This window comes from Berghia stephanieae, chromosome 1 (assembly GCF_034508935.2).
Source record: "Berghia stephanieae isolate SIO BIC M18660-M18661 chromosome 1, UCSD_Bste_1.3, whole genome shotgun sequence".
NCBI classification, from domain to species: Eukaryota; Metazoa; Mollusca; class Gastropoda; order Nudibranchia; family Aeolidiidae; genus Berghia; species Berghia stephanieae.
In genome coordinates, this window is record NC_088360.1 from 130711771 (window position 1) to 130728312 (window position 16542).

Here is a 16542-nt window from a genome sequence, read left to right on the forward strand (position 1 = left end):
CCCAGACGTCAGCCGCAATGGCGGGTGATCGAACTCTTTAACTTTCGGGTACGAAGCAAATACCATAACGCTCAACCACACTGACCCCTCTCCTCCCCTTCCCCCCCCCCCCCCCCCCCCCCCCCCCCCCCCAACGCTGTTCCACCGATCCCAATGAGGTACAATGCCCATGAACTCATGGAAATTCCAACCACTGACATGTCAGAAGGCACACTGTGGTATCTAGACTAGGTGATAAGCTGGCATTGCGGGAGGCACATTGCCATTATACCGCACCACCTGTGGACCGTACCCAATAATCCGGATATATTTGTTTGTTTGTTTGTTTTTAAGGGTTTTACGGCCCAGCAACACATTTAGGTTATATCAGTGCCAGTAAAAAAGAAGAATGTTATTTGTTGTTTTTAAGGGTTTTACGGCGTTTGCAACACATTAAGGTTATATCAGCGCCAGTAAAAAGGAAGAAAAGGGGATAGTAAAAAGTTCTAGAATTACAATTACAGCATCCAAGAGAAAGTAAGACAAAGAGGAACTGGGAATAAATAGGGATCAGATGTAGAATCCAAGAGCATACCATCAATGTACTTAGTTTCAGATCACCTATAAGTCTAATCCGGACACAAGCACAAGATCCAACAAAGAGGAATACACTCAAATGCTTACATTATACATTCAAAATAACAAATACAATAATACATAACAGGGAGATGATTTACAAGGAAAAAAAATCTCCCAAAACGATAACTATACATTTGACTGTTTCCCTCCCAGCTAGGACTCCGGTCAAAGCCAGGACAAAACCAAGTAATCTCATTCCAAGACAAAGACAGAAAGCAAGTTGGGGGATTGAAGACACAGTATGTACCTCCCTGCCCACTATGGGAGGTCAGGAACCCCACCCAGAATCCGGATTTATAATTATGTATTTGCCAAAGTATTGGTTTACATGATCCAAAAAGACTTGAGATTTTATATAGCGCAATATCCACTAAATGTACTCAAAACGCTTTTCAAGCGGTCAATAGCCAAGAGTAAAACTCAGCATGTAGGACGAGACATGACGCCTGTTAGGCCATATTATTATTAACAATAATAATAATAACAATAAATAATAATAATAATAATAATAATAAATAATAATAATAATAATAATAATAATAATAATAATAATAATAATAATAATAATAATAATAATAATAATAATAATAATAATAATAATAATAACAATAATAATAATAATAGTATAAGTTTGACATAAAATCTCGTGCAGCGGTTGGGACCATGTCCGGAATTCCAAAAGGTGTAAGAATCATATATTATTCTACCTCTCACATTGGAAAACCCTATCATTTCTTAGTAAATACGTAATCAGTTAAATAATGCCCTGAACCCGTTGAATAAAAAAAAAATTGCAGAATATTTTCGCACATTTAATTGGTGTGAAATTAGGTGTAAAAGACAGCTGATTGGCAATTATAAATAATCTTTTGGTGCGCATAAACACAAATACAACGTTTTTAGTTTTGGGTCAAATTAGCATTCAAGTAGAAGGAGAAAGAAGTACTAATACCATACCATTTGGTCACGAAATATCTAATAATCTTACAGCGGTAGAATAAACGTATTCTTTCATTTCTTTGTATTTATTAAACTCGTTATATTTCTATCGTGCAATAATAACACATACTCGAAAGTTCATTGTGTTATTGGGCACGATAAAAATAACTCGTTTAAATATATACAAAAAGATGAAAGAATCGTATATTGGCGCCTGATAAAACTGGAATACCCCCCGCAATCTAGACTGGGACTACTTCAGACGTACTAATTGGGCTATTGCCTTTTGATATCCATACTAAGATATAATGATAAAATAGTTATCTATGGAGAAGGACGATTATCTAAGATAAACATCACATCATACTAACAGTCATCAACATTATCATTCTAACTTACTTATCGTCTAGGTTATTGATCAGCAAACAAGGCTGAGTTAATGTCTGTAACAATATTTGGTTATGAGATCAGGGCATTAGCCCTCTATGCTCAACCCCCAAACTTGGAGGGCCAGGATTGTTTACAGATCCACTCCTGGAATGGCTGCCTTTCAGGGCTCTGGAGTCCGTTCTACCCATTTTTGGGTTGTTTAGAGAGGCCTTGACGATTGCCAACCACGGCTGATGAGGTTCGTCTCTCCATTATAATAACAAAATGATAATCATTTCATATCTACTTTAAGACACATTATTCATATGTCCAATTGAGAAATTAGGGAGCAATCACTGGTGTAAGATAAAGATCTGAGCAAGTGTGTATGAATGGTAGCACGTCTGACCGTTAATGAGAAGGTCTGAGGTGCAATCCCCAGTCGATGAAGACTGATTTTTATGGATGTTTTTTTTTTTTTTTTTTATCTAGCTTTGTCTGGCACCTTTCATACACACTTGTTCAGATCTTTGTCTTACACCAGTGCCTGCTCCTTAATTTCTTAATTGAACGTATCATGAAAAATGTGTTTTAACGTAGATATGAAGCGATTATAGTATCGTTATGATAATGTTTGAACGTCTTCATTCATGACATGGAAAACGAATTTGTTACAATTCTCTACCAACCTTATTCTCAAAGCCTTTTGGCATTCCTGGTTTTGAAGATAGGGTTATTCCATTTCTTTGGTAAGACCGATTGTTGGTTATTATTTGAGCTTTATATATATATATATATATATATATATATATATTAAGAGGCGAATGCTCAAAACAATATTGTAGAACTTGATCATAATTATACTCGATATATATATTAATGAGTGTTGGTGGGTACTTGTAGGTACGAGAGTGCTCAATAATGTTGGTTAGAGCTAAAATAAAATATAAATAAAGTCACTTACATATTTTTGGCCGATCTCTTTGACATATCTACTATATATGTCAAAGAGATCGGCCAAAATATCTGAGTGACTTTATACTTTATATATATATATATATATATATATATATATATATATATATATATATATATATAATATATATATATATATATATATATATATATATATATAATCTAGTAAAAAGCCCGCAATTTCGCGGGGAAAGAACTATTTTCATTCGATATTGCCAGAATCATTTTCTTGATTAGCATGATTACCATGAGATGCACATTTTAATCGATGTGCTTGTCGTCGTTGCCATGCTTTATATTCGGCATGATTTTAGTTTATCAGTCAGTAGATATCAATATCAATAAGTCGCAAGTCTTTATCACGCTTTACTTGGGAGTGCTTGGCACTACCTTCAATACTTCACAAATTTAAATGGCGGCCGAGAATCAAAACAATGGTCAAATTAGGAAATTTTAAGCTTTCACAAATCTGTCAAGATTTGTTCTAGAGTTTTTAAAACGCTTTTATATGATGACAAATTAAATAAATAAACGCCTGACAAAAGATCAATGGTGAAAATACAAATTGAATGAATACTGGGGATGTAGGAGTTTATTGTGATCAAGTGAAATTATATCACTATGAATGCCACGATTTGAACTGAAAAAATTGCCAATCTAGACAGTCCTAAGCAATACACAAACCCCCCCCGTTGTGTCAGGAATTTATCACCATTGATGGAAAACCACCCCCCCCCCCCCCTCACCACTTATACCCCCCCTTTTTTTTTTTTCTTCCACGCAACCACATTCCAAAACACACATACACACACAAATATACACCACACACACACACACACGCGTGCGCACACACATATAAACATACACGCAATGAGTACACACTACTACTACATAACAACACTGATCACCGCTAAATCAACACAACGGAAGTAACAACTCTACTGGACAGATAGAGTTGAGGGTGTGGCCATGAGTGTGTTAGTGTCTTCGGTAAATTTTTTATGATATCTGTTTGACTTAACGAACTTTCAAACTGACTTTAAATTATAAAAGGAAATCAAGTTATTGTTTATCTATCTGTAAAAAATACATTTCTATTTTTCAAATCTTTCAGTAGAGTTGTGCGCCGTATCAATTTTTTTATTGACTCAAATAAGCACAATGTTCTCCACAATGCTATATTTTTTAAAGAAAGGATATATATAATATAATATATATTATATATATATATTATATATATATATATATATATATATATTATAATATATAATTAATATATATATAATATATAATATTAATATAAAAGAGAAGAAAGAGGAGAGAGAGGAAGAGGGAAAGAAGGAGGAAGAAAAGAGAAAGAGGAGAAGAAGAAGAAGAGAAAGAAAAGAGAAGAGAAGAAAGAGAAGAAGAGAGAAAAAAAAGAGAAGAGAAAGAGAGAGAGAGAGAGAAGAGAGAGAGAGGAGGAGAAGGGAAGAGGAGAAAGAGAAAGAGAGGGGGAAGAGAGAGGGGGGGGGTTGATGCGCCGTATAATTTTTTATGATAAATAAGCACAGTTCTCACAGAATTAAGAGAAAGGTATAGAGATAGTAGATATGATGAATGAGATAGTATGAATTATATATTAAATAGAGAGTAATTATATAAGAAGAGAGAGAGAGAGAGAGAGAGAGAGAGAGAGAGAGAGAGAGAGAGAGAGAGAGAGAGGGAGAGAGCAATTTCCACTAAATATCAGAATATCCACTTGGCCCTATCTAACAGCAACACTTAATATGTAATTCTACATGTTTCATGTTGCTGTTAGTCATGTACCCTTTTTAAAGCACATTGAGCATGTTTAGTGCTTATTGCGCTATATAAAAAAAAACTCAAGAGAGTTGAGAACAAATGATAAATAAATAAAATGAAAATCATGTAAATACAGATGTTTGCATTTATAATAGGACACAATCCATAAACATCTGTTAGGCATTTTTACATTTTTTTTCATAAATAAAAACACTATTACTGGTCAGGTACTCATTTTACACCAGTATGGTGAAGGAATATGAGTAAGGAGTTTTTTTCCAAGAACGCACCTTTGCACTGCAAAAGTGGGACTCGTACCAGGGTCCTACAGGTCAGAAGTTGACCACCATACACAACAATGCCACAAAGCCACTATTCCAAAAAATCTGTGGAACTTTACACATTTGTTGTTTTGTTGAAGTTTTTTTTTTTTACTTGAGCTTGTATATAGCATAATATCCACTAAACGTGCTCAAAGCAAGTAACAAAGGGTCACTGTCCAAACACGATGCCTGTTTGGCGAATTATTTTTTTTTTCCTGACAGAGACAACGCTGTTAACGGCCAGGTACTCATTTTACACATGAGAACAATGAGAAAATGTGAGTAAAGAGACTTTTCCAAGGACTCAACTATGCGCCGAGCAAAGCTCGAACTCAGGACCTTCCGATCCGAAAGCGAGTGTCATACCAACAAGACCACATAGCCGCACAAACTCATTGCAATAAATATTGGTCCATTTATTGTGCAGTCCTTGTAAAGTGCCTTAAGCACATTTATTGGTGATCATGTTATATAAAAGTTGGAGCTCTAGATTTTCTTATCAAGTTACAACCTCATCACTGTTTGTTTATTTTATTATCCTGAGACAAAATTAGTGATAAAATGAGTTAAATTTGTCCTCGTTTGCCTTTCTCCTTCCACCAATCCCCTGCCTGGGGCAATTCAAGCAAACACAACCGCACAAAATTAGTGATAAAATGAGTTAAATTTGTCCTCGTTTGCCTTTCTCCTTCCACCAATCCCCTGCCTGGGGCAATTCAAGCAAACACAACCGCTTCTACAAAACAATAAGCAGACTGGTCTGAAAACCATTGCATTCAGAATGTTTCTGCCACTAAACCAGCCCCTGCAGTCCGATCATTCCTACAAACGTATTCAATGCTTTTCCTTAAAACCAACGAAATCTATCATGACAGACTTTATTGATGACAATATCTGAGGGGGGTGGTGGCCGAATTTTTAACATGTTTTTATTTTGTCAGTGCATTACTGTAGTCTACCCTTTTCTTATAGATAAAAAAAAAAACATTGACCTTTGCATCTTGCCATCAGAACTGTTTATATAATGACATTACTAATAATAATCCAAGTCATCCCACTACATAGTGTTAATCATTTTCTACTTAATATCATGATTCATATTTTTAAATAGAAAGAGTATAACTGGAACTGACCTCCGTTGCTTTGTCATATAAAACAACCTGAATATCATCATCTTGATCAAAGGGAAATGACTCAGGAATTCCCACCCTCTTTATTACGATGTCATGCATTACCTGGATTGAATAGTCAACACAACTGTTAGCAGGAACGGAATGATTATAGATGATTACTACTTTAGTGTCATATAATTATAATATCACTTGAAAATAGGAATGGAGTTGCACTCTAATAAATTTCAAAATAAGAACAAGCATGCCATGGAAGTCGTAGGAATACAAGAAGACAACATGCCTAGGCGTGCCTAGTGAGGTTCAATTTAACTCTAACCTGCCAGCATATTGTGAGAACAGCATGTCTATGTCTTTATTGTGTTAAGGGTTTTACGGCGCTTGAAACAGATTCAGGTCAGTGCCAGTAAAAAAGGAAGAAAATGGGATAGTAAATAGTTCAAGAATAACAATTAATGCATCCAAGAAAAAGTAAGACAAAGAGGAATTGATTCAAATAGGAAACAGATGTAGATTCGAAGAGCACACTATCAGTGTACTTAGTTTGAGATCACCTAAAAATCTCATCAAGAAACAAGCACATGTTCTCACTAAGAGGAATACACTCAAATGTTTACAAATCATTATATATATAACAAACAAAAAAAATAATACAATTCATAACAGAGAGATAATTTAATAAGGAAAAAATATCATCTCCCAAAACTCAACTATACTTTTGACTGTTTCCCTCTTAGCCAGGGTATTCGGCTAGGGCCAGGAAAAAAACCAAGTAATTTCATTCCAAGACAAAGACAGAAAGCAAGTTGGAAAACAGATCTGCCCTTGTTTTTAAATTCACAGCATATGCAATGTTAACCAAACAGCACATACTGTGTTTTTTAAACAAACGGCAGAGATATAGGGATAGAAGACACAGTAAGAACCTCCCTGCCCACTATGGGAGGCCAGGAACCCCATCCAGACAGTATGTCTAAGTGAAATCTTTAAAAACAAAACAAATGTGAACTTTTATATACAATAAGATCAACTAAATGTGATTATAAAAGCATATATTTGCTTGTATTTTGACATTTATTGAAAAAAATGATTTATTCTTACAAATAAAATTTTTGATATTTCTGTTCCAACCCTCCAAAATTTAAGCAGCAATCTGCTTTGTGTTGTAACAAAGTCATAGTAAAAAATGAAACCACCGTGCCTACAAACATTCTTACATAAAACTCATCAGCTTCTAAGGTAGGAATTTTGTAAGCAAAAATAGTCGTGTGACAAAATCAAGCAATGTTGAGCTTGGACAGTTATTTGATGAGTGGCAAAGATAGTAAACTACAGCCCCCTTGAGCCCTCCAGGAAAAGCACTCAATACACACATAACCCCAATCAACTCAGGTGGAAATGAGTACCTGACTGCAGGGAGTGACGAATATTGTAAAATTGCTTGTACAAAAGACACCAAAGAAATAAACTGTTGTATATGAAAGGAAATCTGGTTCTATAATGCATGCCTGGGAAGAAAATATATATTATTCCATCTCTCGCCCTAACTAGTAACACGTAGTGATATCTTTACAATAATTATTTGTGATGTCAGATTATCAAACGTTAAATTTCACTAAAATTATATTTTTTGAAAAAAGAAGTATCATATAAATATTTTTGAAAACGTCTTTTACTCAGAGATAATGAAATTGGAATCGATTGAGGGGGAGAATAAAAGATTTCTTACACTCTTGCATTTTGGAATTCAAACTTTATGCCCAATGCGCACTCGTAAGCTCGTCTTGCGAGTGCAACAGTTGGGAACACATCTGGAATTCCAAAAAGCAAAAGTGTAAGAATCGAATATTATCAAGTAGCCCTTTGAAAAAGGTAAACCTATGGAGAAGAAGAATTCATACTTATTTCTTCAATCCTTTTTATTCAAGATTCATATTCAATGAACTTACCAAGAATGTTACAGAATTCACAGCACAAATGTTGGAGTATCCAATGCCAGGGGAGATAGCAAAGGCTGCCAACTCTCCAAAGGCATTTTCTGGGGAAAATGGAATGGGCTTAGAATTAATGATATATACATGGTCGTCTAAACCTAGACCTACAATTCCACTATTTCAGAGGTAAAGAATTTTGTACAGTTCATTAAGATATGACCACCATCTCAAAGCAGTAGTTAGTTGAGATGAAATTTCGATATCGCCAAACTTATGGCGCAAATTGTTGTGTTGTTATAATTCTTTAAAGAAGACACTTGTTGCTATGCGTGGGAAACTCTATGCACATCCAGTTACATATTTGTAAAAACCACACTGAACCATTGTGCACTGTTTGAATCGTTGAAGAAAGGAGAATTATGATGAAAATAATGTTTTAGGTGACATAATCAATGTTTGTTAAAAATGGCAACAAAAGTTAAGATCATCGCCATTTTACTCTCTGAAATGTTGCTTCATTTTTCTCTGATATTGTATTTCTGAACATGGATTTGAAAAATCACTGTACCTTTTTTGTTTATCAGTTCATATTCAGAAAATTTTAACAGTCTACGTACAAGGACTTGTTTTATTTATGTTTTGAATTTGAAGGAAATCCAATGAAAAGTCTTCAAGATACCAGCCGTCAAAGAGCGCTGCATTTTTTGTAACCACCTGTTATATTATATATATCAATAAAGTGACTAAATCTCACTTACAATAGTATATGAAACCAATGATAATATATGAAGTAAACGTTTTACGGCCAAAATGGGAAAAGGTTTTTTTACAAAAGATGTGCAACAGTTTTAAAAAATTTCTTTTTAATTCCCTTTATTCATTCCAAAGGGGAAATTTGTCTTTTGGGTCTATTCCAAGGGAAGACTGAAATAACACAGGCGTCAGCCGCAGTGCAGCATTGCAAAGTGATCTAGCACTAGGTGACTTGCTCAAGGCCACACAATGAGGTGGGTAGTCAAACTCGGTACCTTTTGGGTAAGAAGCAAAGACCGTACCGCTGAGCCAAGACCAAGCTGCCACTAACTGTACAAACAGTTTGAAAAATCAAAATAGGAAAAAAGAACAAGTATGAGCAAACCTGGAAAAGTAAAATTCCATTCCTGGCATCCGTAAGGACTAAGTCTGTAATCTGGGTGGACCTCACAGGATTTGGAACCAACAATGAATTTGGGCAACACCGTTCTGGGAGAGAAGAATAGTCAGTAATGATACATCATTACACCACTTATTGAAACAAGAAGAAAATAATTTAAAAACTAAATGAATAATAAAATTAAGAAGAAGAAGAAGAAAAAGAAGAAGAAGAAGAAGAAGAAGAAGAAGAAGAAGAAGAAGAAGAAGAAGAAGAAGAAGAAGAAGAAGAAGAAGAAGAAGAAGAAGAAGAAGAAGAAGAAGAAGAAAAAAGAAGAAGAAGAAGAAGAAGAAGAAGGAGAATATTAATAATAATAATAATAATAATAATAATAATAATAATAATAATAATAATAATAATAATAATAATAATAATAATAATAATAATAATAATAATAATAATAATAATGAGTACATTTATAGAGCACTTTATGTCGAAACCTCAAAGCGCTTTCAAACAATACATGTTACTACTAATGTAATCACAACTCATACATTATTTTATCAATGCAGTTATAAGAGGGTCAAGGTACAACTCACAAAAGCAAGCATTTGGTGAAAATAAATGTCTTATGATGTTTTTTGAAGAGATCAGCACTCTCAGATATTCTAACAGACTGGGGAAGGGAGTTCCAAACTGTGGGGCAAAATTTAAAAAGGGAGTACCTGGCCGTTAATAGCATTGTCTCTGTCGGAAAAAATTGTAATATCGCCTAACAGGCGTCATGTCAAGTTCGACATGCTACGTATTGCTGTTTGTCAGCGACCCTTTGTAAAGCACTTTGAGCATGTTTAGTTGATATTGCACAATATAAAAGTTCAAGTTTACAAGTTTATAGTCTGAGTGGAAGTTGAAGAATGAAAAATTTCTATTTATCTTGTTATGCTCTTACGGCGATCAAAGTTCTAAGTATAAATCCTTACATATTTTTTTCAAAACCTTGTTTCTGAAAATCACTCATCCAGGTGTCTCGAATGGCATCTCGAAGTTCAAAGTTTTCCCTGGCAGACAGGATGCACACCGCAAGGTCAACATTCTCAAGTTGTGGTTCAATGTTCTCATCTGAAACTGTATTTTAAATTTGTGATTTAGTGCCTTCATGCTATTCAAAAACCTCCATTATAGAATCACATTTTGATAAATCAGTTTAAATTTGTTTGCGTCAATGAATGATCATTTTTTGGGGTAATAATAATTTTACACATATCAATAACAATTTGAAAAAGATGCATCATGGTCTACTAATAAATATTATTTTATATGTTTTTATATCATAGCATCAAATCATGCCATTCAAATTGTGTTGATATAGAGACAACTGAGTATACAGGTGCTATAGAAAAGTTTTTTATCATTATTATTATTATTATTATTATTATTATTATTATTATTATTATTATTATTGTTGTTGTTGTTGTTGTTGATGTTGCTGCTGTTGTTGTTGTTGTTGTTGTTGTTGACGATGTTCTTGCATTCTGTTATTGTTTTGTTTCTTTTTTCTTCAATTCTGAATGTGTTTGTTTATGGAATAAAACGTCTTCATTCAAAACATCATAGTAAGAATGATTTAAAGTCGATGAGTGTTGAAAATTGATTTGGCATGGTATGGTAATAATGAATCAGAATGAAAATTCTCAATAAATTGTTGTAACCAGTGAATAACTCGTGTCTGGTCTCTATGCAAATCATCCACACATTACCAAAAACACTACATGAAAAATAATCTGGACACCACTGGAAGGGTTAAATGACGTTTAGATTAATTTTCGACGTGAAAATTCTCTAGACTAGAGAAAAGATTTTTCAATTGAATTTATTTATCAGTCAACACCAGTTCTAATCAAAATCAATGGGAGGTATCTAGTTCAAGCCGACGTGCACATATTTGCAAGTCTGATAAAAACTCAATTCATAGTGGGCTCATTGCTATAATGACTATCTTGGGAGGCCCTCCGAAAGCTCCTACATCACAAGCATTCTTGTTTTTTTATAATATTCTAGTAGAGGGTTTGAGAGGGAGGAAACTTTTTTTTAATATAACGTTCTAGTAGGTTGTTTGGGAGGGGGGAGACTTTTTTTTTTTAAGTTTCCCCCCCCCCCCCCCCTCAAAACCCTCTACTACTAGAACATTATAAAAAAAAACAAGAATACTGGGGATGTAGGAGCTTTTGGAAGGCCTCCCAAAATCTCTAAAATTGACGCAAAACGTTGTCCATTACTCATTGCAACAATGTTAAATTGGGCCCCTCCACTCCTACACTAAATTGCGTTCGGATGCCAGCCTTGTGTAGAACGCGGGTTTAAACCAAATGGATGAATTTCCTCCAAATAATCATAAAATCCTTGATAAATATTATGAAAGGAATTTGTCTTTATTTTAAAACAGACAAAACCTCCCTTTTAACCTTTTTCTCCCATTTTATAACTGTTTGAAGTTGCCGCCCCCAATTCTCAGCAGACAACACAACTCTGGCCTGCGGAATAACAGCAGTTAAAAGTGTGGTACAAAGTAAACAAAGCTTACCGTCAGGATCAAAGTATGAAAAGATAAAACTTAACACCATTACACCTGCGCTTATCACAATTATTGTCTTCACTGGCATGCTGAACCATACTTTATTTAAAAACTTAACGGTTTACATGATTTCGAGTTATCGCTATGTCGTCGGTTGAACAACTTTCGTTTTCAGTGGGCGGTTCTTAATTTCCGGGAAGTAAGTGATACCATACGCCTGAAAATTGTTTGATTTTTGTTTTTTGTTTTTTTTTTTTTTGTTGTTGTTGTTGTTGTTGTTGTTGTTGTTGTTGTTGTTGTTGTTGTTGTTGTTGTTTTTGTCAGGGGTTTTTTAAGGGGGAGGGGGGTCTTTATATTTACTTCTTTTTTTTCTCGAAATTGCTCGCTGTCCTCTTTGACTCTGACGTCTTGCAAAAAAAAAAAAAAAAATGAGAGAATGAAAAAAGACACTAAAGAATAAAAACTAAGAGAGAAAGGCATATCATCATCATCATTATTATTATCATCATCATCATCATCATCATCATCATCATCATCGTCGTCGTCGTCGTATTCGTCGTCGTCGTCATCATCATCACCACCACCGCCACCACCACCACCACCATAATCAGCAAGGCCAATATAATAATTTTCTTAGTCATCCTATATGAACCATTTACCTCAGCAACATAGCATTGGCTACCTTTCGACAGGTAAACACAGGCTACAGTTGAAACCTGTTTCTTTTCTCATATTCTTCATTTTCGTCCATCGTTTCAAGTTTTTGAACGTTTCAGTTTAACGCTTTCTATCTCGACACATTTTGATTAAATTGGAAGCCTGTACCTCTAGTTTAATGAAATGTCTGTAATCGTTCATAAGTTCAACGCGACGTGTACTTATTTGCAGGTCTGATAACCCAATTTTTAGGCCTCATCGTTGCAATGGAAATACTCTCAAACCAACGCAAACTATTCTCTATAACAGCAATCTTGAAATAAGCCCATAAAAATTGCCTTTGGTTATTTGACCTGCAGACATGTGCATCTGCTCCTCGGCCCCATCCAAAAGCAAGTGACTTAACTGACAACTGTAAACTGTAAAGACTATTCTATCTATTCCTAATCTCATACTTTGTGTAGACCAGTAACAAGAAACAATAAACTCACGTAGAGCTAAAGCAGAAATAATTAATTCAGAGAAGTCCCCCCCCCCCCCCCCACTCACCTTTCCGTACAAGTGTTTTGGTCCTTAGCCTCTTTTACCGTAGCCATCGTAAAGTTATGGCCTGACTCTGACCAAAAAATGACGTCAAAATGCCAGTCTTTTGCCACAAAAGAAAACAAATCGGGAGTTGTATTTAATAGTTCAACCAATGGGACTACTTGTTTCCATGAGCACTACTAACGACAACTCACTAGGCGGTGCAAGAAACAAATAATGACGTCAAAATGCAAGTCTTTTTGGGTTTCAGTGTCAGGCTATAACTTAACGATGGCTACGCTTTCACCCGCTGCCACACCTTGGCCATTACTCCTAAGTGCCTTTTTACATTTATTAGTGCCGACCTTTTGGACGAGAAGTGCCCATACAAACCTTGTTGATGTGAAACTAAGAGACTCGATTCGAATAGTAATTGGATGTCTGAAATCAACCCCAACTGCCAGTCATGAGCGCTATAGCACCACCCCACTTGAGGAGAGAGGATGCAACACAGAAATGGATATCCAGAGCTGAAGAAGATAGTGGAACTCTTCTGCAAACCATATACAAAACTGCGCCCCCAACATCAAGACTAAAATCTCGTTCACCTTTCTACCTATCTAAGAAAGAAAACTACAATACGCAAGAAGCCTGGTGCGAGGAATGGAAAAGGAATAAACCAACAGGAGGGGAACTAATTGAAGAGCCCTGTAAAAGTCTCCCAGGTCTACAGGATCAACCAAGAAAATACTGGGTAGCTGCAAATAGACTACGGTCAAAACACAAGAACAGCTGCCAACATGCACAAATGGGGGCTCCAAGAATCACCAACATGCCCAAAGTGCAACCAAGCACCACAAGATGCAAACCACCTCGTACTAGATTGCCCAGAGACAAAACTGGAAGGGGGATTTGAAACCATCAACAAATATGATGATGACTTCCGAACATGGATTGATACCTTGAACATAGAAGTGTAGCCGAACGATACTACTACTAGTGCCGACCTTCGAGTCTGGATCCTATTGTGTGTCTGTACCTTTTTTTTTTTTTTACCACGCGTATAGATAGAACGTAAAAGGCGTCACTCAGGTCTTTGTTAATTTTTTGTTTGTTTTGTTTTTGTTTTTGTTTTTTGGTTGTTTTTTTTTTTTTTTTTTTTTTTGGTCATCCACGTTTATGAGTAATTAGCACTAAACTGTATTAACCAGACTATAAAAGTTCATGGTTACACATTGTTTTGTGTGTTGGTCGGTTATACTTCCGGGTGGCAATGTTGTGAGCTTCTTAGCCAAGCGCATACTACCTAGATATATCTACAAGTCTAATGTAAGATTTTTGTTTCGTCGTGTCATGAATTCTTTGAAAGCGGTCTACTGACTTTCTTTCAAACCACAATTACTTATACGGAGTAGTGTGGCAATGTGGTATGGCCTTTGCCTCGTACACAAGAGGTACCGAGTTCGAATCCCCGCTAAGTTTTAACTCATTTTGCGGCGCTGTACTGCGACTAACGCAAGGATTGTTCAAATCACAATCCTTATACGGAGCAGTGTCAATGTGGTATGGCCCTTGCCTCGTACACAATACATACCAAATTCGAATCCTCGTTAAGCTCTGAGGACTTCAGCAAGTCACGTTAACTTAGCTCATTTTGCGGCGTTGCACTGCGGCTGACGCTGGATTGTTCCAGTAATAGACCCCAAAGAAAAATATGGTTTCCCTTTGGGGACGAATAAAGGGAATTTTATCAGTTACCTGTCCTGTTCCATTTGCAAACGTGAACGTTTTTCACTAAGAGATGAATCTCTGGCCAAGCAAAAGAGAATTATACTGAGTGACAACTACTCATACATAAAACATAGTGATAAAAACTAAATAACTTGGTTGTTTCATGATTTTTTAATAACAAGAAAGAAACAAACATTTCACAACAACGATAACAACATTGTTATATATTATCTCAAGCATCATAGACCAATGTGTATATCACCCGGTCATTAAAATATATGAATTTCAAATACACCCACATACCGTTTACATTGCATGAAACTCATCAAAGTACTCTCTCTCTCTCTCTCTCTCTCTCTCGCTCTCTCTCTCTCTCTCTCTCCTTTTCTATCGCTCTCTGTCTCTCTATCTTTCTCTCTCTCCCCCTTTCTCTCTCTCTCTCTCCTTTCTCTCCTCTCTCTCTCTCTCTCTCTCTCTCTCTCTCTCTCTCTCTCTCTATCTATCTATCTATCTATCTATCTATCTCTCTCTCTCCCCCCCCCTCTCTCTCTCTCTCTCTCTCTCTCTCTCTCTCTCTCTCTCAATCTATCGCTCTCTTTCTCTGTGTGTGTAATACAAACAATTCTCATTAAGGGAATAATAAACATTTTATTTAATCCATCCTCCCTTGTTTGTCGACAAGAGTGGCTCGAACCCAGGACCTTCCGGTCTTAAAGCGAGTGTCATACCACTAGACAACATAGCCGCACATTTCAAACGACATGCTCAACTCATTCAATACAAGACTGACTAGCAGGGTCAACAATGTGATATCATGCAATCTTGTTATCGTTAAAACAAAGTGCCAATTGTTAATTACCATTCGAATAGGATTCTGGTTCATTACAAAATAAAATGCGTCAAATCTAATCAACCCAACCACTTTGAGTGGAAATATGAGTCTGAAAAAACATCTGGTCTCTTTGTTGTTGTTACTGAGCCAAGTGGTCAACAAACTGACTTATCCTTTGGCCATTTGGCCGCTCTCTAATTATGGTTTGGCGTCCTTGATAACGGTATTAACAAATCTTTCACACATTAAAACAAACGTGGGTATCTTAATGAAATAACAACAATATGAAGTAAAACAGTGAAATAATGAAGGAGAAAGGAGGAATTCATCGGTTGTGAAAGTGTGTTTTCACATACATTATAATCGTTAACATGGGATGAATTGCATTTAAAAGAATCAAAGTTGTTATCAAATGTTACAGCTTTCAATTAAGGTCATTTGATTACACACTTTTGAATTTTTAAAGCTTTAGTATGAAAACATGTGCGCTAAATAAATTTGTTTGTTTAAAATGAACAAAACAAAACATGCACAATTGTGTGATTGAAACATAATATCTCTCTAAATAAATGATCTAACAAATATAGTTTTCTGTCATGGCCTTGGGTTTATCAAAGGATATATTTTTTGCGCTTCTCTTAGAACCAAGAGCTTGCTAGTCAGTATCAATTAAAGCTCGGTAAAAAATAATGAGTTTGATATATCCATAGCAATTGAAGAATACCTTTGTTCCTACCCTAAAAGTAAATAACAAGCTCCAATTTAATATACGAAAACAGATAGTATAAACGTTTAGGGTTTCGCCTTTATCAACAAAACGGGATGAATAAAACACTACAGAAGAATGAGATAATGTTGTTTAATTCATCCTGTTTTATTTATAAAGGGGAAACCCAAAGCGTCCGTTTTATCTGTTTTCGTATATTAAATTGAAAGCTTACATTCAATTGCACATTGTTATTTATTTCTTCAAGCTTCGAGCAGCAACATTTACATTCCCCTAAAAGTAAGATTCTT

At 35.4% G+C, this 16542-nt stretch overlaps 1 protein-coding gene across 1 annotated transcript in view; it reads right to left on the minus strand.

The window, feature by feature from the left end:
• Positions 1–11957, minus strand: part of LOC144963179 (UDP-GalNAc:beta-1,3-N-acetylgalactosaminyltransferase 2-like) — a 368482-nt gene extending 356525 nt beyond the window's left edge. The window contains exons 1-5 of the mRNA XM_078896903.1: positions 11790–11957; positions 10189–10333; positions 9212–9315; positions 8089–8177; positions 6143–6244 (exon numbers count right to left, since the gene is read on the minus strand). The gene's annotated coding sequence lies outside the window, so the exon portion shown is untranslated. The remainder of the gene's footprint in view (positions 1–6142; positions 6245–8088; positions 8178–9211; positions 9316–10188; positions 10334–11789) is intronic.
• Positions 11958–16542: the final 4585 nt, after the last annotated feature.